This window comes from Mycteria americana, chromosome 7 (assembly GCF_035582795.1).
Source record: "Mycteria americana isolate JAX WOST 10 ecotype Jacksonville Zoo and Gardens chromosome 7, USCA_MyAme_1.0, whole genome shotgun sequence".
NCBI lineage: Eukaryota > Metazoa > Chordata > Aves > Ciconiiformes > Ciconiidae > Mycteria > Mycteria americana.
The window spans coordinates 39,932,043-39,938,863 of record NC_134371.1 but is presented as its reverse complement, the minus strand read 5'-3'; positions in this window follow the sequence as shown (position 1 = coordinate 39,938,863).

Sequence of the window (6,821 nt, the reverse complement as noted above, 5' to 3'; positions counted from 1 at the left end):
CCCTCCAGTGGGAAGAGGAGAAAGAAAGAAGGCAGCACAGCTCTCTTGCAGTAGCAGTGACCTGTTTCGCTGGCAGGAGGCAGAATCTGCTCCCAAGGTGGGTATTTGATGCCCCAGTCTGTAATGCCGTGCTGTCAGACCTGGCAGGGGTGCTAGTGCCCTCCAGGTTTTGGGCACCATCGTGTCTGGGGTCTCTGATGTGCCTTGTAGCAGGGAAGTGGGTCTGCTTGTCTGTGGCTCTGTGCTGTCAGTGGGTGTGGGAAGGGTTTTGTGGCCTCTCCTGCACTGGACATCTCTTCTGTGCTTGCCTAAGGGGGGCTGCAGGATAGACTCTGCCAACCTCATGTTTCTAAGAAGCCCTGCGCTTTCTCGGTCTGGTCATTAGCAAAACGCACTTGTGTTATATGGAGTGTCACGTCCCCTTCGGTCGCTGTGGCTGCAGTCCCTGTTACTGTCACCTGCGTGGGCACGGGCAGGTTAAAACACACACAACGGTGTGCAGCCTCCCCGGAGCCACCTCTGTGCGGAGCGGTGGGGCAGGCAGCGGTGGGGCAGGGCAGCTGCCTGCACCCCACAGGAGCGGGGCCACCTCACGAGGTGGCGCTGTCAAATCAGGAATGTGAAGCTGTCCCCAGCAGCAACAGGGCTCTGCATCTCAGCAATGGTCCTGTGACTCCACAGCCGCAATTAGTACGGGCATGACTCCTAGTTAATTGTGGGGCTGGTGCTGGGGACCCCCAGGGTGACAGTCCTGGGCTGAGGGCACCGGCTCGCTCCATCACCCCGAGCAAGTGAGCTCATTTCTTTGTGCATCGCTGCGCTGCCCTGTGCAAGGAGGATAACTGTGGTGCTGTACCAGGCCAGGAGGGACGTGACGAGACTCATGAAAGCGTGTTAAGAGATCACGCCTGAACTGTCCGTGCACACATGTGTGCCCTGGGGAGGTCACGTCCTGCCACGCTGCAAGGCACAGGCTACGCTGCGTTAATTCAAATGCTTGAAACTGTTGGTTTTTGACAGCGGTGGGTGGTGTGCATGTCCTCATGGTGCACGTGGGATGCATGTCCTTGTGGTGACAATGAAGCCATGAGCTGCAAAATATCTGCTTATTCTAGTGGTGCCAGGCAGCACTGCAGGAAGGAGTTATGGGAGACCCTGGGAAGAGTAGCTCCGATCACAAATTCGTAAGGATTTTTGCTGCTAAGCCCAAGAGACAAGAGGAGAGGGCATGGGGATGAGCTGGCGTGGTGGCTGTCTCACATATGAAAGACTCGGAAGTCCTCGGGGAAAGGTTGCAACTGTCAAAAAAACATATTTGCCAGTTGGCAACTGAGCAGATGCCCAGTGAGCTCCTCAGAGGCTGGTGTAGCTCCGCTGGTGCCCATCTAGCTCTGGGCCGACCTCGGCGGGACTGTGCCAGTTTCTGCCAGGAAAGGACCCAGGTTGTGAGCAGGAACAGGCCGACGCGGTTACTGTGGGAATGCGTGGGGCCACTTCCACGGAGTCTCACCCCAAGAGGTCTGGCAGGATGGAGCCCCACTCAGCCCGGCTGCAGCTTCCCGGGGTTTGTGCCGTGGGTGCGTGGGCACATCTGTTCATCTTGTCACAATGGCTCCTTGCAAAAGGAGCTCATGTGAGCTGTGTGGCTATTAAGAAAAAAAAAAAAGGCTTAAAAAAAAGAGACTTAAAAGAATAGATGGACACATGAGCACAGCCCAGATTTAGAAGGGGGCTCGGAGAGGAACACAGAGTGGCCGGACTCTTTGTACAAAGATAAGGGCAGGGTTGCAACACCACACACGTCAGAAGGGCTTCGTTCCCTCTCTGTCCAAGCCCGAATTACTCACGTCCTCCATCCCCCTGTGAAGGGAGCAGCCTCTGCCAGTGGCAGAGCCTCACATTCCCGGGGTGGCAGAGGGGACAGGGCTGGGTTTCTTATCCTTGCCCAACATCAGCTGGCACAGCTCGCCACAGCAGCGAAGTCCAAGGCTGCCTGACCACGGGGTCAGCCTTGATGCCTGTGGTTGCTGGCTGTTTGCAGCCTCCCCAGGCAGCCCAGCCTGCCCCTTTTGGTGCTGTGGGTCGGGTGGGGGTTGTTTCCCTCCCCAGCTGTGGTCGGTACTCACTGACCCACAGCAGCCCCAAACACCTCTGCATTCCTTTTGGTCTCAGGTGATGGTCTACAGCCCCTTCAAGATGGGAAACTCTAGCACGAGGGAGCGGTGCAAGCACCTTGCTGCACAAACCTGCTCTCCCTCTAGCACAAGTACCATATACCCAGAGTGAGCTTTTGGGGCAAGACTGGGTGTCCGTCCGTCCCGCATACAGCCCCAGCCTGTTCTCATATGAATAGTTTAGGGCACCTCAAAGACTGCATCAGCAATGGGTTTGAGCCTTTTGGGCCCATAGCACCTTAAAACTGGAATTGTCTGAGGTCTCAGGTATGGCAGTTCAGCTTTAAATATTCCTTTCTTGAATATATTAGGATTTTTTTTTAATGTGATGCTCAGTCTCCTGGGTGCATAAGACTTGTTTGCTCAGCGAGGACATCTCTGGTATTTCCTTACATGAATTAAGTATTTTTGAGCCTATTGCCATCTGTCTGTAGTCTCCTTGCTTGGGATTTACGGTGAAGACTGGGCTCTGACCCGTTACACCTGACAGCCCCTGCAGCAAGCTCTGCGTTTGCTTGCCTCTTCTCCAGCTCAAGCGAAATCGCTCATGTAACCTTATACGCGTGGCTGGGTCTGTTGACTTCACCAGTCCAGGTTAAGCATGTGCTGTGGCAGGATGGGGACCTAATTCAGCCATAAGGAAGAGGCACGGACAACAGCACTTTGCAGTTGCCTTTTATAATTTACAATGTTGGGCCTGGATCCTACCATTGAATCCACTTGGGCAGTGCTTTGAGGATTTCTGCACTCTCACTTACGGAACTGTGAAGTGTATTAGGCTGAAATTAATCTGCCAGCCACAGCTAACACAGCCCTGACCTAGCTGGGACTGCATTTAGCAGCATGAACAGCGCTAATAAAAAGACAAAAAAAAAAAACCAAACCAAAAAACCAACCCTGCCAATGCATACTGTGACCAATTTCCAACTGCAGGGAAAAGCATGCGCTGAGCACTCCCTGGGATATTCTCCACCCTTATACAGAGCAAACTGAGCCAAGCAATTTCTAGGTCTCAAATCCCGCCTGCCCCTGACGTTCTCATCTTCCAGCTTCCCCTGGTCGCTTTTGAAGGCCAGCACGTGCTTCTCCACAGTGGCTCCTGCTCGCTGAAGACGCTCGGCCTCTGCGCAAGGTCTGCACGTGTGCAGGGCAGAGCCGGCGAGAGGTAGGTGCTGCCTGCCGGGGTTGCTGCCCAACTGGCCCGGAGCTGGCAGCGGTGATGCCCCTTCTGCAAAGAGCCCTCTCTGGGGGGAGCCAGGGAAGGGGGCTGCTCGGGGACGAAGCAATGCCATGGTTTCCTGTGAGGGGTGGCAAGGTGGGCATCAGGCACGGCGACCAGCACCAAGGTGGCTGAGAAAGGGGTGGAGAGGCAGGTGCAAGCAACCAGGGGGGTCTGCACGAGGTTTTCCTGGCTGCTGCAGTCCAAGGCCCCTCTTCCCCTAAATGCGTCATGGGTGGGTATTGCAGCTGAGCTGTCTAGGGAGGGAGCTTTTTTTTTTTCTTTGCGTGTGCCTCTGCACGTTTTTATTTATTAATTGGCTTTCCTAAATTGCCCTTCTGTACAGCCCAGGTAATCTGCTCTGCTTCCGAAAGCCCTCTGGTCACCACCCCTCGGCTACCCTTGACCCTGGCAGCATCTTCAAAGGGAGCATGGGCCTGCTGCGGAGCGTGCAATGTTTGCTCACTTATCGGGCGAGCAGCTACCGCCTCCCTGCCTTGGGGGGTTTCATCAGCCTCCCGCAGCGCTCCAGGGGAGACCGGTCGGCCACCGCTGCTTGCACAAGGTCAGTCCCCCAGGGCGCAGACGTTTCCCCCGCCCCGCAGCGAGCTCCCTGTCCTCGGTCGGTGACTGCTGTTCGAGTCTTATCGGGGCAACTTGTTAATTAAGCGCTTGCTCATCTCCCTGAGGCATTAAGTTCATTTTTCCTGCCCCTGCTAGTCATGGGTAAAAGGGGCTGCATCTGCAGTTCCTCCAGCCCCGTGAGTCCCTCCGGAGCCCAGGTCCCAGTGGCAGTGGGCATGCTGTGGCGGGTCCAAGCAGAGGCAGCTGTGCCCAGAGGTGGGCAGAGATGGAGGTGATGCACCATCAGGACATCCCAGCCCATGTCTGATCTCACTTGGGTGCGTTTCAGTTCCTTATGCAGGGCCTCACAGCCCACAGCGCTTTCCTAGATGGGTCTGAAAATGGTGTATCTGAATTTGGGAACGTCTTAGATGTTGGGCACGGGAAGAGGAGAGATGCTTGTCCCTCCTCCCTCCCAGCTGTGCCACTGCTGGAGGCTGGGGCATTTTGGGTGCGTCAGGCCTCCTCCTAGGATCTAACTGGTCACAACAAAATGGACCGTTCCTTCTTCCTATGTGATATCTCTGTTTAAAAAAAAAAATTATTAATTTCTATTTAAGAATAGGGGTTTTTTAGTGCTGGTGAAAGGCAAATGAGTATCTGGGCTTAGTGGACCAGGTCTGCATCCTGTTGGGGTTGAGATCCCAGGGGTGGCCAGCTCTCGAACTGCAGGGCCTGCAGTGAGGGGCCACCCTTCAAGATGGCCCTAGGGAGCTGGGAAATAGTCCCAGCACTGCAGGAGCAAAGTCAGTGGCCACCTGCCCCAGGGCCTGAGCCACAGAGAAGTTTCATATCCTGCATTTTTAACCCTTGAATTCCACTCCCCCCCCCCTTTTTTTTTTCTCCCTGTGGTGTGACATTTCTGCATTTTAACGCATTCCCAAATTCATGAGCCTACACTTTCAGGGGCTCCCAGCAGCCAGGTGGGGGTGCAAGGCCCCTGTGGCAAAAGCAAACTGCCCAGGGCAGTTGGGGACATGAGGACAGGGATGAGGGGGACATGAGGACAGGGATGAGGGGGACATAAGGACAGGGATGGGTCACAGCAGCCCCAGCAAGGCATGGTGGGGAGGGAAGCCATAGGTGCCTTGCTGCTGCTTGGCTCCTGGCTGGGGTCAGAAAAAGAGATGCCAGGACCGGGCAAACATAACAGCGGGCACGTCTCATACTAATCGTGAGAGACTTGACCGTCCTGGTCCCTAGACCTCTCCTGCAGAGACCGAGGACCTCGCTGTGTGCCATCCCTGCTGGGTTTGCATTGCCGCCTTGGAGGCAGAAGGCTGCAAAGTCCAGCCCTGACCAACCCCCCCAGCTCACCAGGCGCTTTCCAACCCTGGCAATTCTCGCAGGATATAAACTGTGCCGGAGGGAAGCGCCGGGGCAGGCGAATAAAGGTGTTCCCACGAATTAATAGGAGGAAGAAAGAAAAACATGTGCCAGTTGGGACTCGCCCCTGGCGCAGCGCATTGTCTCTGGCGGGCTCCCTGCGCATGTAGAGCGGGGCCCTTTGAAGGCTGATTTAAATCCCCTCCTGGGAGGTGTCACCTGTTGGCATCGTGCCTTCCCCAGCTCCCCGATGAGGTTTTTGTCTCGTTGAACGCTGGCGACAATAAGGGTCACTGGAGCACGCAGCTGGGCGAAGGCGCAGGCTGAGCCGTGTTTCCCAAAAAAACCCCGGCAGCCTGCAAGGGGAGGAGGGGAAGGCAGGCGGTAAACAAGCTGCCGTGAGCCCTGCGGGACGGCCAAGGGACGCTTCTCCCCCCGCCGGCTTCCCGGGAGAGGGCGCTGGCCCCGCGGCTGCAGCGCCCGCCTCGTCTCCGCTGGCTCGTAAACATGTTGTGCAGGGAGAGGGCACGGGCACGGGACTGCCACCAACCCCCCCCGGGGCAGGCAGCGACGTCCTCCCACCCCAGCCGCGAAACCCTTGCCCGCGCCGGGGGTCTCTCCCAGGCAGGGGTTTGCTAGCCGGCAGGCGTTTATTGGATGGAGAGGAGATGTTTACATTGCAAGCTGCCTTTGCTCCCCGCTTCCCTTCGGGGTTGCTTGGAGTTCAGCGGGGGGAAAGAGCAGCTGCCCGGCCCCGAGGCTCGGATGGCATGAGGGTCCCCCCACGCCGCAGGGACTTCCACATGTAAACACCCTGGGCTTGTTTGCAGCCACCTCTGGTGGCCAAAGTTTCTGGGAAATTTGCAGGTAGCAAGCACATTTCCAAGAACTGAGAGCTATCGGAGCTGTCAGTGTCCCAATTAAACAAACCCTCTCTGCAAACCTAGGGAAAAGGCTTGGGCATGGCTTTACATTGCCTGGGGCTTGTCAGCTCCCCTGCATGGAAGCTATTTTGGGTCTCCCCTCGCCTGACTGGGTCTCGGCACCGGCTCCTCTTTCTTCAGCTGAGCTGTTAGATTGAGGTGACCACAGCCAAGCTTGGTCTGAATATGAGATCCTGAGCTAATTTCTATGGGTAAAACACAGTATTTGTTTCTGTGTTGAAACCTTTGCTCTATACATAGCGTGCGGGAACTGGGGTATTGGGGGAAGGCAGTTTCTCTTGTAATGCTTGGTGGCTTTGCCTTGCCCAAGCAATGTGAGGAGGTGAAAAGCACCTGAATTTCACCTTGGACCTGGACGGCCTCGGGGGACAAATACACACTTATAGCTGCTGCAAGGTTGTGGTAAAGAATGAGCTGGTTTGTCCCTGGAGGGAGGGTGGGGACCCAGTTCTTGACATGGGCAATAAATCAAGGTGAGGCCTTAGCCAGCACTTCCACCTCCTCCTGGCTGAGGATCTAGCTCTCCCTGGCCAC